General features: G+C 44.3%; 1 protein-coding gene across 16 annotated transcripts in view; it reads right to left on the bottom strand.

The window, feature by feature from the left end:
* The window catches only part of LOC108151727 (protein alan shepard), a 158,625-nt gene that overhangs the window by 52,910 nt on the left and 83,772 nt on the right, over window positions 1-21,943 (bottom strand). The window lies entirely within an intron of this gene.

Genomic DNA, 21,943 nt, shown 5'->3' with positions numbered 1-21,943 from the left:
AGCAGAAGGAATCCTCTGTTCGAGCTGTCATCGGGATCGGTTCTCCCTCTGCCTATCCCTCGTTCTTTCGGTGTCCCTTCTCCATTTTGTTCTTTTTTTTTTTTCTTGCACCGGAAATGTGGCTGACAGTCAATTAATAAACGGTTCGACACTTGGCCGCCAGAGGGCGATGCCAGTCCATTGCATGACTTTCCTTTCATTTTTCTCGGTTTTTCCCTCCTTTTCGCTGTGTGTGTGCGCTTTTTTCCTCTGCGTGGGCAGCATTTGCGTCATTCTATCAGGCTCTGTGGCTGCCTCGCTCCAACCTCCAACCTCCGACCTCCCCCGCCACCCCCAGCCACCCTCTAATTAACATTCCCTCTCCCCCACAGAGCTTTCCTTTGGCATTTCTTGTTCTTTGGCTGAGCATCAGATGTTTTTTAAGCGGCTAACAGGTGCTTTCCTTTTGATAGATGGAATATTTTGCAGTGCAATGAATAGATTCTTTTTTGTATTCTTCTTTGATGGATTACCTCCAGAATTACAAGCAGAAATTGGAAACAAATTTACATATTCCCGACGAGTGAAAGGGTTTTTTTCTCGGAGTAATTTATCCAACATTTGAATCTAAAATTTGTGTTTGATGGATGGGTTAAGGAGATTCTGAAGGGCTGAAAAGAGCTGCAAACAGCTGATAATTCCAAGGGAAAGCAACCAATTTTAGTCAGGAAAATGCACAGAAATTTCGAGTATTACGAATTGAGTTAAAAAAAACCCCGAAGCAGAAGCGAAAAAGTCACTGTTTTGCATTATTTTATTGAATTTAATTATTTAATCCCTGTTTTGCATTATTTTATTTAATTGAATTATTTAATCTAAATTAAAACTTAAATTCTTTAGTTTTCCTTAAATTTCTTTCAGCTATAGAATGGTTTAATTTTTTTTGGGATTTTTCTTTCAACAAGTCCTTGGTTTTTTTTGCTGGCTTTGGAAAACGCATCCATCATTTCCGGTTTAGTGAAAAACAACAGCTGCTGCTGCTGCTGCTCTTCATAGAATGCCACACACACACACACACACACACACAGACATCACACAGATCCATACACATTTGTCACCCATTTTAATCTAATTAAGGCTTCCTGGCTTCCCCCTGATGAATGCCTCTATCTCCCTCTCTCGCTGGCCCCCTCCCCCCCCCGCAAAAGCATGCAAATCAAACCCACAAAAGTTGGCCAAAATTTCTGCCCACCCACCCACAGAGTCGTTATCATTAGCTCCAACAATACGGAACAAAAGGAAAAAAGAAAAAGAAGAAAAAAAAAAACAAAAAAGCCAACTATTCCCAAAACATATGTCAAATAATAAAATAAAAACCAATCAGCAACAGCTGCAGGGCATTAATAGAGGCAGTCGGAGAGGGAGAGAGAGAGAGTGGGATGTGTACACGGATTAGAGAGAGATGGAATGATAGGAAGAGCAAGTGGGAGAGCCAGGGAGCTGGGTGCTGGCTGCTGGCTGCGTAAAGAGAAATGGAGACAGAGATTCACAGAAATTAGTTTCTGGGACGCAAATTAGCAAAATCAAATTCACATTTTCATCCACAAGAAAATGCGTTCCACGAAAGAGACAGAGACAGAGATAGAGATATAAATAGAGATGGAGATGGAGAGAGGGACATTCTATAGTGCGGTTTTAAATCCACAATCAACAAATGAATCCTTCAGAAAACCACAAAAGTCATGGCAGAAGCTCTTCTCTGGCTTTTCCTTTTTCCTGTAATTCTTTTCCTCCACCCCCACCCTCACACTCTCTCGCCGCCCCCTCGTTGGCTCTGCCTCTGCTCAAGAATTTCCCACTTCCGGTTGCACAACTCGGTGGCAAGTGGCAAGTGGAAATGGTAGCAGAGCGCAACGAGAAAGCGGGCAGCATCAGCAGCGTTTTTGTTCTCCCAAATGTCAAGGATACAACAATTACAACAGCAACAAGCAAGCGGGTAGCGAATATTTGGATATCCTGGAAGATCATTCGATCGTTTCAGATTTTATTGGATAAAGTTTTCTTCTTTCTTTCCACAAAAAAATCGTTTTTTTTTCAATCTTCGATCTTGAAACACTGACAATCGGTGTAGCCCCCAAAAAGACTATTCTGCTCTAGGTTTCGGGGATCCAAAGAATCCTCTTTCTTTCTGTCTTGCAAAATACCCTCTAAATGCCATTTTTTGGAGGAGAAGCAGAGAAAATAGGGAAGGGGGCAGGGGGGCAGGGGGGCAAGGACAGCAGCATTCATGCCACGTTGTTGTCGCCGTCGCCGTCGACGCCATTGAGAGCATGCTGTAATTAATTATTGTGCCACACACACACACACTCGCACACTCGCACACATTGCGGCATGGCCGAGCATACAAAATGGCCACTTTGTTGACAATTCTAGCGGCTGCAACAAAGATGGCCAGGAGGAGAGAAGGGACGAGAGTTAGGAGGAGCTGAAGAGTACCAAAAATTAGTAAAAAACAAAAACAACAAAAAAAAGCGGTCCAAATAAAGTGTGTGCGGAAGCTGTGGACGAAGTTGCACTGAAAGTTGCACTGAAAGTTGCACGAGTGGCACACATGAAAATATACTTTGTTGCCGGAAAAAAGCCGGAAAATGCGGTGGAGAAAAGTTGTACAAAAGATTTTGAGGTAAATATTTAGGGAATTACTTCGGGAGGATTATGCGATTTAATTTATATTGAAATCGTTTGCCATAATTCTTTGCAAAGATATTTCCATGACATTTCCTTCCCATTTATGTAGTTTCTATTCCAATTAGTTTCCTAATGATTTCCCAATCCATCCTTCCCTCTATATAACCACATTATAATTTCCTTCAATTTGTATAGTTTTTCATTGAATTTCCTTGGTTCCTTGGAAGCAAATTTCTCAACTTTAATTAACATTCATTAATTATGATATCTTTCATTTACTGCCTTCTCCTTCCACTCATTTTTTTTCTTACATTAATTTCCTCGCCTTCCCTTTCCTCTCTTGGATGCCTTCCCTTTCCCCTCTTTCATTCATTCCCTTCCCCTTTCTGCATTTAATTTTGCACCTTTCTGTGTTTTATTCTACACTTTTTCTGTCACCAATTAATATTCCATTCCCAATACGAAATGACAAATTCCTGAGCTCATAAAAGAAAAGAAGGTAAGTCCCTAATTTCTCCCCACCCCCCCCACCGAAAAAGGGGCATCCTTCCCCCAAGGCGGGCCGCACATCGATGTTCATGATATCTATGCCGGAAGGGGCTCCATCCTTCATCCTTCATGTGTCCCTCCACACCTGTTCTATTTATAAATGACAATCGCAGAATGTTTCCCCCCCCACGTCCTGTATGGGCGCCAGCCAACCAAATGCCATCAATCAAAACCAAAAAAAGGAAAAAATATGCCAAAAATAAATGCAAATAAATACACCCCCGACCCCCGATCCCCGAAAAAAAGGAAAAATGAGGGGGAAACTCTCTTGGAATCCGGGCAGAGAGGTGAAACGAATTGCATGACAACTGAAAAGAGACTTAAGAGGAGGATACGAAGGATTCGAAGGATTCTACCCCACGCATTCTGGAGGTAATCCATGGAGGGGGAGTGTGGGGGGGGGGGGCCCTGTAGGAATGCTGGTTGGTTTTCCTGGAATTAAATTAAAAACGTTTAAAATGCGTGCTGCATACTTTTTGGCGCTGTCTGCCAGACAAGGGATGACACTCCAGTTTTTCCTCCCCCTCCTCGGTAGCCCCCTCTGCCAGGAGTGCCCTTTTTTTTGGGATACAACTTTTTCCTGGCAACATGTGTGCGTCTGTGTTGCGGGAAAACTTTGCTGGTTCTTTGAGAGTATTATTTCATTTTGAGGGAAAAAACTTAAGTAGCCACCGACAAAAAAAAAAGGAATGAGAGAAAATCTGACAGGCAAATGCGATGCTGCTGCTGCTGCTGCTGCTCCTCATTAAGCCCAGGACACACACACACACATGTGGTGGGGGGGCAGCTTAAGATGTCAGTCATGAGAAAGGACACAGAACTCCCAGCAAGACTCTGCCGAGCTTCCTTCGAGTTAATTGAATTCGACGTAGTTTAAGTTATACGACGACAAAAGTCATAAACTTTCCCCTCCCCCCCCCCCTCCCCCTCTCCTTTCCTCATATGCGTAAAACTCAAAGTTCAACCCCCCCAGCCCCTTCTTCCCTCCTGCTTTCTCCTACTTTCTCCAGCTTTTCTCGGTTATTTATGCCGAGCGTGCACGCCACTTTATGGCAACGAATGAAGGAAATCCTGGGGTTCCTGGGGTTCCTTTTAGTGTCATCTATGGCCACCGAAAAACTGCTCGTGCCGCGGCACTTAAACTGCTTTATTATAGGCACAATAATGATGACGGGTGCGGGCAGGGGGGGTTGGAAAAAGGGTTAAGAAAACAATGCTAGAGTGCACAATTTATGCTGAATAAAGATCTATTTTACATGAAATGCATCTCAAAAGTTCAACAAAAGAAACACAGAACAAAATATTTAATTCTATGGTTTTTACGGCAGAGAAGATATTTTTGATCCTTTTTTTTATATTTATTTATTAATTATTAATAATTCTTATTTATTAATTATTTATTTTAATGGAATTAAATTTTCATTTTAATTAATATTTTTCCCCAGTAGAATTTCCTTTGCGGCTTTGCTCTTCCCCGAAACCTTTCGTTTATTTCATTATCTCTCATTATTTTGCATTATATAATATTTTCCCTTTATCGTTTTTATTTGTTTGCTGCTTGTTTTCCCAGAAAAACTCTCTGGAAATGTATTTCAAATGTTCTCCCGTTGAGTTTTTCCACCATAAAATATATATGTTCCCCATGGTGTGTTTTTCTATAATTATTTTTTGCCATAAATGGTATTCAAAGGGGAAATTTTTTTTTTTTTTTGTACATCAAGGAAACCCCTCAACAGTTGACAGTTTAAGGAACAGTAAATAGAAAAGGAAGAAAAAAAAACAGAGAGAGAAAATGGGTGGAAATAAATAAAAGTTGAGGGATGTGTTTGATTCCATGGGGAAGGCGGAGGAAGGAGTTTTCTTGTGTTATGACTGCTGCATATGACACACACCCTCCTTCAGAGGGAGGAGTGGCAGTGGCTTCCGCTACAAGTAGCTTTTCTTAGCCACTCACTATTCTTGTACTCCCTTTCGGCTACTCCCTGACAGAGGCGGCATCCCTCGCAGCCCACGACTTAATAACACTTTAAATTACTTTCATTTCCGTTTTTGTTATTCCAAGCGCGTCGCCGCGCCAGCTGGAGCCTTGCTCTCCTCCTCCCATCTTCCCCCCCCCCATCTCCTCCTCTCTTTGGAGCGGCGCATTTCTCTGGTCTTGCTCTTGAGGCGTTTGCTTATTCTTAATTAAGTTCCCTTCACTACGTAGGCGGCGGAAGAAGCAGTGGAATAATAGCAAATAGCTAAGAGTCCAATAACTTTCAAGAGGTTCTCAGCTCTCAGGTTCTACACCATAAACGGGGTGCATGGAAATTGGATATTTAACACCGAAAACATTCGTTTCATATTTTGTTTGGTGGAATAAAGGAAACAAGCTCATCTCTCTCCCAGTGTGGCTTAGCAGTGAGGGATGGGGGCGCACCAGCTGTCTATCGCTTTCGACTGCTAGTTTTTATTAGAATTAGCCGCACTTTAGTGTTCAAGGAATGTTTTAATTCAAGAATCTTTTATAAATAATTGGAAAAAGATTTTCGGAGCTTAAAAAATATGTATCTATGTGGTATTAAATATTTTAACTGATTTTATTGCAAGATATTGCCATAGAAAGGAGTTTGCGAATGATATTATCAGATGCTATGGATAAAAAGACTCTCACTGAAGATTGTGGGAAGATCAGAAGATTCGTCTGCTTGGAATATAAATTGATGGGTTCGAGGCTTCCAGCGAGAGAAATGGAGAATGGAGAGTGGTATATCGTTAATTGAATTATAAAATGAAATTCCTAATTGGATTGCCATTCAATATCAGTTTAATCCTCTCTCGAAACGCACTTCGAACTGTAGCATAAGAGAGTGGCAATCAAAGGCTCTCGCTCTCGCTCTTACTCTCTCTTGTTCTTTGCTCTCCCTCCCCTCCCCTCCTTCTGCCTCCCCTTCTTAGGGGGAGCATTCCGCAACAAAGAGAAATGCGACGCCTGCGCCTCAAGCAGAAATGCCGCCCAAGTCGACGTCCACGTCGGCGTTGCCGTCGGCGTTGGCGTTGGCGTTGGCAGCGCAGTCTGCTTCAGCAGCGCCATGTTTTTGTATCCATCTATCTCTCTTTCTCTCTCTCTCTCTCTCTGTCTGAGTGTTGCTGCTCTTTGTACACACACACACAAGAAATTTTCGAGGTTAACACGCCGGCAATTAATTTTGTGCATCCGAAATGCACTCGAAATTCAATTTACGCAGCCATAAAAAACAGAATCCCTTCCAATCCCTGCCCAGAGTGGGCGGCAGCGCATAGAGGCAGCGATTGGCAGATTGCACTCTTAAGTCCGCTTCAAGCGGCAGACCAGAGGGCGGCCAGCGTGGGCGAGCCATCCTTCAGTGTTGGTCGGCCAATTAAAAAATATGAAACGCACAACAGGATTAAGATGCGAGAAGAGGCGGAAAAACTTGTGTGGGTAGGAGGAGGGGGGCAGCAGAAGGGAGTCACTGGGGGAGGCGTAGACGTAGGCGGAGGCCGAGGCGTAGGCGGATGAAAACTTCTCTTGTTTCCAGCCATTCACATGCCACAAGTTTCCATTGCTTCACAGAGACAGAGAGAGAGAGAGATAGAGCCTGGTCTAGCGTAGGTTTAGACAGAGACAGAGAGAGAGTGGGAGAGGGAGAGGGGGCATGGGAGGGGCCAGTGTGGCAATGCCAAAAGGAGCAGCAGGAACAGCAGCAGAAACTGCAATACAGCGACATAAATAGATTTAAGCGCCGCAGGGATTTATATTTCTTATTGGACTTTCCTTTGCTTTGCTTTTTTTTTATGTTTTCTTTCAGCAAAAAGTTTAGAAATTACCCCCCGTCCGAATGTAATTGAAAAGTTTTCACAAGCAAAGAAATGGACAGCAGAAGGGATGTGGATGAGGGGGAGGGGGGGGGGGGCTGTGTGGTGCGAAACAGCCAATATATAGTTTTAGTTTTATATATGGGAATACATGTACAGGACATCCCCCCCCCCCCCACACACACAAACACACATCCCCAGCAATTGTCTAAATGCAATGGTTAAACTTTTCAGTTGACAAAACAGGAAGTGGCCCCAAAGGGGGGGCCCTCGAAGGAGTGCTGGAGGGGGGGTAGGATCTCTGAAGTTTCTTTGATGATAGATAGAAGGATTTATAGTTTATGGTTTCTCAAGTTCTCCCTCCCCCTACCCTCCCGCTCTGTTCCAATTGCAATTTGCATGAGAAATGGTGCTGGTGGTTTGAGAGGGGAGTGCGGTTTGGGAGGGGATAAAATGGAATTCAAATTGAAACAGTAGAGGGTCAGAGCGCCTACCTTCCTTCCATGGAAGCCACAATTTGAGAATAGACAAGGATACAAAGAAAGGGGGCTGGGAAACAGAGGAAACGGACTGAAGACCAGAGAGAAAACCGTGTGCGAAACGACTGGAAACGACGGAAATGGAACAGAAAGAAACAAACAAGAAGGGAAACAATCCAAGCCCTGCATTGAAACGATTGGAAAGGAACATTTTCCACAATTCCTATTACCATCGACAAAGAAGAAGAAGGGAACCGAAAAAGATAAGAAATGCTCTTTCCATTGGAACAATGAGAATGAAAAGAAAGTAAAACATCATTTAGGTGCCAGAAAAGGGTGTGGAATGCACAACTGTACCTAAAGAATGAGTAAAAGTAGCCAGAAATCCATCAAAAGCAAAGAAAATATAATCGATCGGCATGGATATACCATTCCCTGATATAAGATAGCGAATAGAGCTGAAAAAAGAGCTTATAGGTGCTAAGAGGAAATATTCATTACCAAAAAAAAGGCAACTCAAACGAAAATGCAGGAAAAAATAAGGAAAATCTCATTAATTTTTGTTTACAGAAAAAAAACCCTTAATAAAAAGTCCAGCATGGAATTGGAAGGGTAATTATGGAATGAGACATAACAAAAACCTGCTACGGCTCTGCGCCTTCCTTCCTTCCTTCTTAAGCTGCTGACCAAATCCCCAAAAGCGAGGCGTGGCATGGGGCCTGACAAACAAAATAATTTGATGTAAATTCTAACTAAACATCCAGGCACTGCACACACAGATACACACCAAGGAAAACAAACAATTTACACACACACATATGAGTTTTGGTCGAGTGAAACTTTAGTTTTCGGTTATTTGCTTAGACCAGCAACCCACCTCCCCCGCCTCCAACACCCTCCCTCCCTCCCTCTGGGCCATGGCTATCGCTTGCAGCTGTTAACTTTGATTTATGCCATTTTGTTGGGCCCTAAAACAATGAGGCATGAGCGGTGGAGGCATGGCTATGTGGGTGGCATAATGGCTGGATCGGGCTGGGAGAGGTTGCTATGCAACAATTTAATTGCCGAAATGACTGTTTATTGATTTATGTGGAAAAATGCAGATTAATGCCATTTTGTAGCCGACCGACCGACCGGCGGCGTACCGCCTTTTCCCTTTCACAAGCTCGTATTTGTATTTATCTTTTATTGAATGAATGAAAATTAATGTAAATTTCATGGCTGTAAAAATGTAAATCACACTCAACACACACACACACACACACACATGTATATTTGCCTAACATTTTCTGTGTGTGTGTGCGAGAGCTTTTGTATTTATTCACTTTATGTTTATGTTTATGCAATTTTCGTGCAGAAATTTTGCAATATTTGAGATTTATTTATTTGGAACAGAACAACAGCAAAATGGCAAATCCATCCGCTTTATTACGGCCAGATTTGATTAGATATTTATCCTCCTATCTATGGGGCGGGGCGGGGGGGCGTTGTGTGCCACACCCAATGGTGGAGCACTTGCAATTGCCATTAATTACATGTGGCATGTGGCAGCGAAAAATTCACAAGCACTTCAGATACAAATGTATCCATCGATCGAATGATAATCTATTATGCGACCATTTATTCCGATTTATATGATGAAATTAATTTTTACATTTTCGTAAATTTTCCCCCACTTCCCCCCAACCCATTCGTTTGGGTCTTTTTGTGTCGATTTTGCTGTAAATAAATTTAGTTTTGTCGCAAAAGTTTATGATAAATCACTGCAACAGAAAGTTACTTGTGCCCCAAAGCTGCGGCAAGGGTCACGCCCCACGCCCCACGACCCACGCCGCACGCCCCACGCCCACAGCGCCGCACAGGGAGCAGGCGACCCACTCAACCCCAAAGTGCAGCAAAAAATAAAAAGGGAACGGAACTTTGTTCGTCCAACGATTGCCGTTTGTTGAAAATTTCCAAATTGCACAGTGGTTCAAGAGCTATTTGGTTGCTGGTTTTTGGAGGGGAGCGGATGGTGCTTAATTATTGAAGATGAGTGTTTGTGGTGGCCGTGGAATGAAGGCGGAATGGGAGGAATAGATCGCAAAAGCTGCTTTTGGTGCTGTCGAAAGAAAACTAAAGAAAGCGAGAAAGCGAGAGAGAGATAGAGAGAGAGAGATATAGGGAATATATCGTGATGCGTAAGCCGATAGGATTTCTGCTTAAAACTTACAAAAGCTGTATTCTTAATAATTTTTTTGTATTCTACTTTAAAGTTTTTTTTTATTTAAATTTTTGTTGATTAATATTATTTATATTTTTTTATTTTATTTTTTACTTTTATATTTTATATTTAATATTAGTTTTTTTTCTATTATTTATACCATTAAATTTTATTTGTTTATATATTATCTTACTTTTTTTTTATATATTAATTTTTAGTTGTTTTTTTTATTAAATTTTTTAGACTGTAATCATTTTTCAATGATTTTCCATCCAGCCATAATTGGTATTTCTACAAGAACTGCATTCTGCTTGCCCCACTGTAGCCACTACACAATTTGCAGTGCAACAAACTGGCAACAACTTCTCGAACTCCCACCGAGGGGCACGGAGTGGAGGTGGAAAGGTGGGAGGGAGGACTAAACCGCACCACACACAGACAGACAGACAGACAGACAGACAGACAGACAATGCTTGAACAGGGAATAGCGTGAACGAGCGTGTCCCGGGCAGCCACGTACCAAACAACTGTAACCGACGTCACTCTCTCCACACCTTTGGGGGGACTCCAGGGCATATCCCCACATCCATCCACCCATCCACCCATCCATCCATTCATCCAATTGGTGCGGCCCGCATCGAAGCACCCACCGCCGACACCCAACTAAACAGATTTGTGATGGTGCGGCGTCGCATGAATAATTTGCCAAATTAATAAATAATCACGGATTTTCTGGTTTGTTAGCTTTTTTTCCACCGCTCCCCCCCTCTACGGCGGTGGCAGGCCCTAATTCAAATGCTAAGCGCCATGAATTTTGCTCCCCAATGAGCACAAATTGGTTCGACGGTCATGTGAATATTGTCTCTCTCGCTCTAGCTCTCTCTCTCTCTCTCTCTCTCTGTCTCTCTCTCTCTGCCTCTAGCTCTGTGTCCGTGTGTTTCCATGGACATCATTTTTATTTTTTGTTTAGTTTAGAGGCATGGAATTGATCAGCCACGCATAAAGCTCCTGGCTCCTGGCTCGTGGTTCTGGCTCTGGCTCTGGCTGCTGCCACAGCTAATGGATTGTCGGATACTCCCCTCTGGCTCTCGTCTGTGGGTTGTCCTGCTCTCCTCCCTCCTGGTTGGAGGGGGGGAGGGGTCTCTATGCTCTGAAGTTCTGGTAATCAAATTGAATTTACATGCGAGGCGAGATTTTTATTCTGCCAAACAATTGCAAATTAAATATAAATGGTTTTCGGGTATAAATGGTATCCCCAGTTGGGGAGGGGGGGGGGGGGGGGGGGGGGGGGGGGGGGGGAGGGGCTGGTGCTTTTTGGGTTGGAAAGATTTTCGCAGTTTTGTTTTGGATTTTAGTTTTTAGTTTTCAGATTTTAGATTTCAGATTTATATTGATTTTATTGCATTATATTATTTGTTCTGCTTTCGTTCTGCTTCGTGGAACGGATAGAGTTTTGCTTTTAAATCGCTTTAATTCCCCGCCATTTTGTTTCAATCTCAACTGTTCCTAACCTCATTTTGAGGCATTTAAATATGAAAAGTATTCGGACTCGAAAAAGAGGGAATTATTTCCTATTTCTTCTTCATTTCCAAATATTTAAGACCTGAAATCTCTCCACTTTTGCCTGTAAAAGTAGAAAGCATTCAATTCAAAGAAGAATAAACTCATAAAGAGGTTAGCTGCTAAGAGCTGTTCCAAACACGCATTCCCATTCATTTTGTTTCAATCCCATAATGTTTCTAACCCTATTTATCGTTTCAGGCTTCCACATGTGTCTGTAGTTGTGCAAAAGTAATTGATTCGATGAAGAAACAATTAAATAACCGATCTGTTTGAATAGAGTTCGGAATTTTGTGCAAATTAACTTGCCAAAAGAACGAAAAACAACTGCCCCTTGACCCTTGCACTCCCCGCTCACCGTTCGGTTTTCCACTAGATTCAGAAATTTAATTCCATTTCATTTAATGCCATTCGGCTCTGGCTTTTCACTCGATGGCTTCAATTAAAATGGCAATTAAGAAATTTTTACTTCCGTAACAGAAACTTTACACTTTTCCACACTCGCACACACACACACACGCCCACACATACTCGCACACACACACATATGCACTCTCCCATATTAACGGAAATTAATTTCAGTGTTTTCCATCCTTCATCCGCTCCCGCCCCGGCACTCGCACATTTTTTCCACTCATGTGCTCTGCCTCTTTTTTGCTCTTTAGTTTTTCTTTCCCTTTTTGTTTCTAGAACAATGCGCTCGCTGCTCGGCGTTTTTCCTTTTGCGAAATTTTCCTCTACTGCCATTTTTTTTTGTTTTTTGTTTTTTCTACTGCTTTTGCAGCTGATGTGCATTTCCTTGTGAATGCACAACATGCGGATAAATGGGAGTGGGAATGGGAATGGAAATGGAAATATGAAAATGGAAGCCAGGCCAAAGTCAAAGTGAAAGGCCCCGCCCCGTCCCCCCCCCCCCCTCGACCAGCCAGTGAGAGGGAGAAGGATCATATGCCTGAATGATTGAGTGACTGAATGAATGATGGAGGGCCTACTCTCTGCCTCAGTCCCTGATTGACATATTCCAGGAATATCAATATTGTTACCCCCCCACCCCACCAAGCCGACCCCAAACTAGCGCTAGTTTAAGCCACTAGTTAATTAATTATTAAACACTCCGTCTAAAATGGTAATCGGAAGCCATTTCTTGGTAAAAGCAATGACCGACCCCTCGGAAAATGGCTTGGAAAATTGTGTCCTTGGGGGACAGGGGTGGGGGGGGGGGGGTGGATAGTTCCTGGAAATAATTTAAATCAGACATTTTGTCTGAATTTTAATGGGGGGAACAGCAAAAACAAAAGAAACCCCGTGTCAATCATTGGGCAACGGCAGCTCCACTTAAAGGGGCACCCCCCTTTGACGGCTCTCTACTCCATAAGGACTCCTTTTGTGCCTACACCAACCCCCTCGCCTGGAGTCATTGTACAACACTTTTGACTGCCACCCCCCGTCGCCCCCTCTCTAGAGCGATGTTCATGTCTAGAAATGCAAATTGCAGACAATCAATGACCACAACAACAACAACAGCAACAAAAGGGGACGAACAATTCGTGTGTGTGTGTGTGTGTGTGTGTGTGTGTGTGTGTGATGGCTGACCCTCTTGAATAGCCAGGCAACCGTACGAGTCCTTCAGTATAGGTTCCTCCACTGCCCCATCCACACGGCCGACCTTCAATCAGGTGTTGAGGCAGTGTAATTTATGCTTCGTCTGCTTCAATTGTTTGTTGGTAATCCCCCCACCAGCCACCAGCCACCAAGACCAGGACCAAGACCAGGACCACGAGCATCCAGTATCAAACGCAATCCCCAGGTTGTCTGGCAAATTAAAGTCCTTGGAATGGAATTCCAAGTCTGGCAAATAATTAATGTGCAACAAACACAGACACACACGCACACGCACACGCACAGGCACACGCACAGGGCACTTGGCACTTTGTGGTGCCACTTGATTCGGTTTGCGTAATGCAACAAAGATGCATCTAACTTAATTAGCAACCAAAGGAGTCCCGTCGCCCGTCTGCCGTCTCCCGTGTCCCGAGTCCCGAGTCCAAGACCTCCTCAGGATATCAGCATATTTTCTGCTTTGACCATGTTTTGAGGTTTCTTTGGTTTTCTCTCAAGTCGTCCCCCAAAAGCCTCGCCCACACCTCGCCACATGCTACATGTGGCACCTCGTATATGTGGCACCTCGTATACGTGCCACCTCGTGTATGTGGCATTTATTAAAGTACTTTTGTGGCAGAGACAAAGCCTGATAGACAGCAAACGGAAAGGGTAAAAGCAATTAGCAAAATCAAGGCACATCTCCCCCTCTTTCTCTCTCTCTCTCTCTCCTCCTCTCTCTCTCTCTCTCTCTCTCTCTCACGTTAGACAAGGTCCGGCCTTGATTATCTCTAGAACTACGAGTTGCACCCATCAAATATTCAGAAAAGGTCAGATATCTTCAATATCTTTGCTCTCTCAAGTTTTTCCCCGTGCAGGAAAAACTTAAAACTGGAAAGAACTTTTGCAATAACTCTCGAGGGTTGATTGGAGGACGGTGGGGGGGGGGGACGTAGCAACCATAAAATATTGTTTTTACTCCTCTGATCCCCTCTGCACCGCTTTCGTTGCGGTATAAAAACAAAAATTAACGCAATGCATCGATGTCCGTGAGTCCGAGAGGGGAAACTCTCGCGGAAAAATCCAAGAGTTGGACGGGAGGTAAAGTCCGAGCATGAGGGTATACGTCCGGCTATCGGATGGCGCGGGGTGGGGGGGGGATGGCCCGGAAAGGGCGCGAAAACCGCGTAATAATAAAATATGATACGAAAACCTTGTAAAGCGACTTTCAGACAATTTATAACAGGCAACGGCCGGCAGAAGGAGCAACAGCAGCCAGCCAGCCAGCCAGCCAGCAGCAGCAAAAGGAAGGAAGGAAGAAAGGAAGATAGGATGGTGGCACGGGGGGGCGAAACGGGGGACGGGGGACGGGATGGACCCTCTCTCGTTGCATGGCATTCGATTAAAGTTGGTGCGAAAGAGCAAAAACAACGGCGTAACAATATTGGATTTGCCACATCCAATAACAGTAAAAAAAGGGATGCCCCAAATGGTGGGTGTCAGGGGGATAAACTTTGGGGTCTTAGAAAGATTAGCTCCAACGAAAAAAACCCAACAGAGAGGGCGATAATTTTGTTGTAAAGGAGAAAAATATTCAACTGAAGGTGGAATTATTTGTTTTGGCTTCGATATTTATCGATAACTGTCCGCATTTCGATTATTAGTCGAAACACGTTTATTTTAGGTAAAGCAACTTTTTTAGTTTTAATAAATTTTTTAAAGAAAAAACGTTAATTAATCGAAACTCGATTAACTTTGGAAATAAAAATCTCATTGCTTTAAATATAATAATTTTTTTGAGAATAATCGAAAATTGTCGATTATTTATCGAATTATTATTTATGCCCAATAAACAGTTTGAACAGTTTTCCACCATTCAAATCCAACAATTATAAGAAAAATCGATTTAAAATCGATAAATTGATAAAGTTTCTACGCCTTTGTCTATTTGCTGTATGAAATCAATCCTTTATTTCGCTTTTATTAGCCATCTGTTTGTCATGAAAAATTGAAAATTAATATAATGATTAAACGATGTTTTTTTTTGTTGAAATTTTGATTAAAAATAATTATATTTCGATAAATAACAAGACAAAACTGCGGAATAAACTGTTATCGATCCATTTGTGCTGGTCGTACACCCACGTTTGGCGCCACAAAAGAGCCGCTCGCTCGCTCGCCACTCGAATGCATTTGCAATCCAATTTATTGCCCCACAAAGTGCAACCATCTGAGGCAACAACGACAACAACAACAACAACAAGGACGATGACGACAACAACTTGGAGGCGAGAACAATCGACAAGGCAGAGGAAGAGGCTGCAGGCAGGACGCAAGAGGCAAGAGGCAAGAGGCAGGAAGCAGTGCTGCAGCAACAGGAAGACCCAAGTGGATAATATTACACACCAAACTGAACGACGGCGGCGGCGGCGGCGGACCGGGAAGGCGATGGATGAATATGAAGGGGGTCTGGGGGGGGGGGGGGGGCTGGTGGGTGGGGCTGCTGCTGCTGGGCTAAGCATTTTTTGGGGTCAGATGTAGGCGTGGAAGGAAGTGCGCCCTTCGTTTCCATGTCCTGCATCGGCATCGGCATCCGCCTCCACAACTGCGCTGGCGGTGGATTTCATTTCAATCTTTTTCACTCTTTTTCCTCGCCCACGCCCACTTTTTTGTGTTTTTTGTTTTTATTGAAATATTACCCCAGAGTCGGGTCTGCACTTTGAACTTCCACCCACACGCAAAAAGCGACAGAGAAATGGAGACTGGGAGAGCGAGCGTGGGCCTCTGCTGCAAAATGTCAAGTGTCAGTGACGATGAGCGGATGCCCAGCTTTTGTGGGCCGCTGCCAAATGTCAGGATGCGTGGCACGTGCGGCAGCAGCAACAGCAGCATTGGGCTGTCATTTGCAGTTAAATTTCATAATTTGGTAGAGAGGAACAGCGCCAGCCGCCTCCTGCCTGCCTCATTGCATTAGCCGCAGGACAGACCCGGCCAGATGTTGTGGCAGCTGCACCAATTTGTTGCCGCCACGGAGAGAGAGACAGTTTTAAGCTTTAAGAAGCATTTTACGAGCCCAAGATAAATATAATTTGTGTTGCATCCTCCGGCAGGCGGGAGGCTGGCAAAAGGTATGACCGTTTCTCTGTTAAACACCACAGAAGAGAGCGAGAGCGAGTGAGCCGAGGGTCGATGCACCAGCAAAGAGAGTGCGCAGGGGGCCTATTTACGACTTTATTCCCGAGTATAGATCTACTTACAAGGGGTATCCCCATGGTCGGATAAAACTACTGCCAGTGGCGGGGAGGGGGGGTGACGCTTTTGTTTGCTGTTCTTTGGCTTGTACCAATATATTCCGAGCAGGGTCAAAGCCGCATGTTTTTGGTCGTCTGCCATTTAAGTTCTCTCTTTCTCTCCCTCTCTCTCTCTGTCTGCGTGTGATCCTTTGTGCTCTCTGTTCGCACTGCTGTTCGCCTGTTTATTTGCATTGTCCGCTCGTTCGTGTGGGGTCGGGCGGGTCGTGTCCTGCCGTGGTCCGCTCTCTCTGCACTTTGTCACTTTTGTTTTAACGCTTACGCTTTATTGAGTTAATCGCTTTATGTCCCGTTATTTTCCCCAGGGCACCCTCATTCCGTACACTGCTCGCTCGCTCTCTCTCTCTCGCTCTCTTTGCCCCCTCTTACTTTGGCCAATATTTGCCTTTCTGCACTTTTGCCAGCTCAACACTTTTAATTAATCCAGCAGCCCCCTCTCCCCCCCCCCCCCCATCTCACCACCTCTTTCTTTCTTTATCAACCTGCATTGCTTTTTCAGCTGCTGCTTTTTCCATCCTCCCTCTCTGACCCCCCCCTTTAAGCACTGCATTTTTTCCTGGTCCTTTTGGGGCAAATAAAGTTTAATCTGTTTTTATTGATTCCATCAGCCACTACCCCTCTCCCTCTCTCTCTCTCTCTCTCTCGCTGCCACTCTGTTGACTTAACCCTTTGCTGGCCAACTGGAATTTTGATTGAGCTTGTTTGTTGATTTATGTGTGTCCGTTGTGCCAGTTGTGGAATTTATAGTGCGGTCGCACGCTCAAAAGAGTACAAAAAAAAAACAAAACAAACAACAAACAAATAAAAGCTCATATAAAAATTACAGCTGAAAAAACCGACAAAAATTTAAATAATGCTCCGGCAAACAACGCACCAACAAATAGTTGTACACAAGACCGTGAAAAATGTTAAGGAAATGTTTGTTTTTATGCGTGCCAAAAAGTTCAAAGTGCAACACAAAAAAACACGAATTCAATGCGCAATTGACTGGAAAGAGGTTTTGATTAAAAAAGTGTTTAAAATTTACTGCTGGCATCGATTTGGGGTATTTAAATATTAATTTTTGCAGAAAAAATCAGGGCCATTCGGAGATCCCCTGTACAGAGGGTCCCGCCCCCTCTCCCACCCACTGCGCTCACCCTTTCTTTTGCAAGGACTTACAATGTCGACTGCTTTCAATTGATTTCAATTACCGCTACTTCCAATTGCAGCAGACAGCTTTCGAGTGTCGCCGGGAAACTGCTTCCGAACTGCTTTCGAACTGCTTAGTGCATTTAGGGCTTGCACTGTTTTCGACTGCTTGGCTTTGCTCACTGCTTGGCTTTTTCTATGGCACCGTTGCGGTAATTTCTTTTGATTTCTTCTCGAAACTTGGATTTATTTCTATATTTATTCCTTTGACTTTCGACTGCCTGCTTTGGGATTCAAAATTGCAAAGAAATATTTCTAGCAAGAAAAAGAAAAGCAACTTGATCAGGAAATCAAACTGTATTTATATTCCAGGCAACAGCAAAATCACTCAACTTTAAGCTTGTACAAATTTCGAAAAGAAAAGAAATCCTTTATTGCCAGCAGAAGCCTTTGCATTCCAAATAGGAAGGAGGAGTTGAGGCCACATTATGTTGCATTTAGCAGGCGAAACATTTGCATAACACTCATACGACCCGTGAGGATTTCATGGCGATAAAGGGAGAGACAGAGAGAGAGAGAGAGAGAGGGAGCGGAATGGTAAGGGATAGCCATGGAATATGTAAATAATATTTCAACAATAATTGCTTTTGAAACTTAAGTGCCCAAGCAAACGTCCAACTGTCTTGCCCAGCCCCCAACCCCCAACCCCACCCCCGAAACCCACCCCACAAATTCAATTTTCTCATGAGATACGAAACAGAGACAGAGACAGGGAGAGAGAGAGAACTTGCTGCTGCTGCTGCTTCTGGCAGCTAAAAATAATTAAAATTTAAAACGGAATAAAATGCACAAGAATAACATTTACATTTATGCGTTTCTATCATCCATTCCACACACTCTATCCCCCCCCTTCCACACTGTAGGTTTTCCGCTTCAGCTTTTCTTTTGCTCAACGAAATACAATTCAAATTCAACAAGTTGAAAGGATAGGAACAGAACGAGCAGGAAGGAAAACGCAACGGCAAAATGCTCTCAAGTGTGCGCCCTCTTGGGCCTGAATATACATAAACTTGTTGAAAATTAAACTAACTGTTTATAGTTATTGCAAAACTATCCAGTGGAGGGGGGGAGATGCAGGCGAAGCTGGGGGCGAGGTCCTGCCCAAGAGACTGGAACCAAGGGAGAAGGAGAGATGGAGAGAGAGGGAGACTGAGGACTTGTCGTCCTCAAAACGGAAATGTAACTTGAACATTGAATTGCAATGAAGAAAATTGCAGCTCCTTGTTTGGGAGGGGGCTGGCTGGGGGGTGGGGGCTTGGGCGTTCGGCATAACGATTGAAATAATGTTGTCTTCTTCACCGACTTTGCCCCACCTCCTTTCCGTCCTTTTCCTTCTCCTCCTCATCAAATCCTATTTCTCTAAGGACATCTGCGCTGGCCTGCTTCAATGGATGATTATATAATCTCTTGTGTACTCAGGCATCTTCCAAACGCATTTCCACTCAAGAGAAAGTCCACTTGGACTTGGACTTGGACTTGGTCTTGGATTCGCTTGAGCATCGCCCAAAGACAATTGGAATTGGATTTTGTTCGGAATATGAAACGATTGAAACGATGATATACGAGAATATCAGTGTATCTCTAAGATAAATTTGTAGCTGCAGCAATGCTAATGAAGAAAATGGTTGGATTTTTCTTGGGCTCTCTCTTGAGGGTAAAAGTTCACCCTGAAATTATATATATACCATCTGTAAAATGCAAAATCCTCGAAATTTGTTAAAAAGTTGAAAATACAACTTTCGTAGCATACTTTTCGGCAGTCCATTGAAGCAGTGCACCATTTTGATGGTTCCTCAAAAAGTCGTAGCATACTTTTCGGCGGGTCGAGGAATTTTCTTTGCATTTTTCTAGCAATAGAGACATCGCCTAAAGAAAATCTACCAAAGATAATTACTCGCTCTCCGTCTCCGTTTCCCTCTCCCCCTGCCCTACCCCTGAAGGCACTAATTTCAGGAGAAAATCACCTGATCTTTGGAAAGAAAAAACCACTTTATCTTGAAACTTTTTTTTTGCCAGTGGATGCCACACAAAAGTTTTGTCAAGCACCAAAATCCAAATCCAAAGACACAACAAAAAGGCAAAGCAAAGCAGCAAAAACAGGGCCCGACAAAACAAAAACTAATTATAATTAAAACAAATTTCAGTTTTGTTTAGGTCGGTTTTTTGTTGGTTTTTGTGTCCAACCCACCAACCATCCAGGCAGCCATCAAGTGGTGCCATTTTTTGGGGGAAAACAGAAAGCAAATGCCGCCGTAGCCATAGCCGTGGGGCTAACGACACTCAAATCAAAAGCGATAATCTATGACCCCTTGGGCCAGACGACGACAGCGACGACGACGACGACAGCGAAGGAAGGAAAACCTTTCATAAAAATTCGAGAAAGGAGAGAAGGAAAACACGAAATAAGTAGCCGCACTTTATATTTATGAGCAACATTCGCATGCAGCTTTAATGGCCATCGAACTGGAACTGAAACTGGACATCAGAGGAGCAGAGGAGGCAGAGGGGGCAGCAGCGGTGGCAGAGGCAGAGGCAACAGCGGTGGCACAGGCACAGGATACGATGGACGATGACGCCCACAAAAAAATACATTTCCTTTTTGGATTATTTAACTGCCATTCGGAGGACGCGGACACGGACACGGACACGGACGACGTTGAATGAATGAATGAATGAATGAATGGCGGCTGGGCTGATGATAGTGGGAAAGGAAAAGGCACACCAGACAAATAGAAATAAAAGTAAGAGAGAGGTAAGCGAAAAGCCGGAGCCACAGCCAAACGACGCGAGACCCGCAGGGCATGAGACCCCACCGAAAAATACAACGAAAAGAAAATGCAAAGACGAAAATCGACAAGAGGTTTTCCACGCCACGCCACCACCTGAGGGGGGGGCGAAGTGAGGGGGAGTGAGGGGGTTGCGGGGAAATATGTATTCTCTGACTGGTTATTTATTTGCTCGTTTATTTTCAGCACTTTTTCGGCGCATTTATTAGAAGTTGTTTTTTTGTTGTTTGCCTCCCAGGCACAGCCCCCCCCCCTCACACACACAAAAAGGGGTTGGATACGGCGGAGTACAAGCAGTTGTTCGCCAAGAATTTTCCTTAGACCTTAGACAGATAGACAGCTTGCCATCGAATTGAAAATCATTTGTAAATCAAATTGAAAATTTCCAACCAAAAAGAGAGATGGCTCCCCTCCCCCACCCCACAGTCCTCTGAGGGAAGGGGGGGGGGGGGGCGGGGGGACTGCTGTTGGTTGGTGGTTGGTAAATTTGTCAAAAACCAGCGAACATCATTCGTCATGATGATGCCTGCCGATACCGCGTGGGCGGGCAAGAGGGGGCGGGGATTGGGGGGGAGAGGAGATTACATTTGAGCAGCAATGAACTTTTGAGCCCTGGCCTCGTCTCCGGCTACGGCTCTGGCTCTGTCTCTGGCTTTGTGTTTGTGTTTGGGGCGAATCCTGGGGAAATGAGTCAGAAGCAGATAATGCTGATTAAGTTGGATGGAAACAGCATCGAGGGTCGAGTCGAGGGTCCTGCCTGACTTGTTGTCAACTCTCGTATCCCACGATATTCTTAATTGTTCGTTATTAATGATGCCACTCGTACGGGCACAGGCACGGGCACTGGCTGCCTCCCTGGCTGGCTTCCTGGCTGTCCTGTTGTCTGCGAATTTCCAAATTGAAAATGACCCCCCCCGACCCCTCCCCCCCTTCGGCTGACTTTGATGAATGTCCGAGTGTGAAAAACCACAAACAGACTAATTGATTGCCTGAAAAAGATTTCTGGGAATTGGACTTGGGCCAGGGCCACTCTTGCACTTGATACAGGAGGAATCGAGAGGATTCAGGAGCTTGAGGAGCTCACTCCCCCACCCCACCCTCCCCCCACACCATTCTTTGTGTTGTTTGTAGAGTGGAGCCTGGCTGCCTGGCTTTGACACAAATCAGAACGAAGCCCAGGCAAATTAATGCAAGCAACAAAACTGTCACTGTTGATGAGGCATGCGAATGGGGCCTACAGAGACATAGAGGTGCTACCCACACAGGCATAGGGAAACGCCTGCTGCACGGCAGGATAATCGCACAGAAGGGTAGGCAGTGCAGGAAGGGCAGGAAGGGCCGGAAAGGGGGAAAATTCAGGCCTCAGTACTCTCCCAAAAACGATCCAACAGTGAGAGGGTCATAAATAAATTGCTGCTTGAGCAATTTTCAATAAATGATAGCCAGTCCGTGCTCCCTCCCCTCCCCACCCATCACCCCCTTCCTGCCTGACTGGACGACTCTCTGCTGTCTCTTGTCTCTTGTCAAACTGAGGAACTCCACACTTGACAATCAATAAGTTGGAAAGGAAAAGGAAATGGAAAGGGAAGGGACTTGGGGGAGAACAGGAAACGGGAGAAGGGGTAGGGGCTAGGGGTGGGGGGGAAGACAATGGGGAATGGGACCAGTTAATAGAGGTAGTGGTAGTTCTTGGAAGTGTAAAAACACTTGAATTCCATTTTGCTTTGCTTTTGTGCTGATGGACGCACATAAATTTTCGATTATGCGGACCATTACACAGGA

Source organism: Drosophila miranda, chromosome XR (assembly GCF_003369915.1).
Source record: "Drosophila miranda strain MSH22 chromosome XR, D.miranda_PacBio2.1, whole genome shotgun sequence".
In the NCBI taxonomy this organism is placed as follows: domain Eukaryota; kingdom Metazoa; phylum Arthropoda; class Insecta; order Diptera; family Drosophilidae; genus Drosophila; species Drosophila miranda.
Note: the sequence above shows the minus strand (reverse complement) of the source record. Positions and strands in the feature narration are given on the sequence as shown.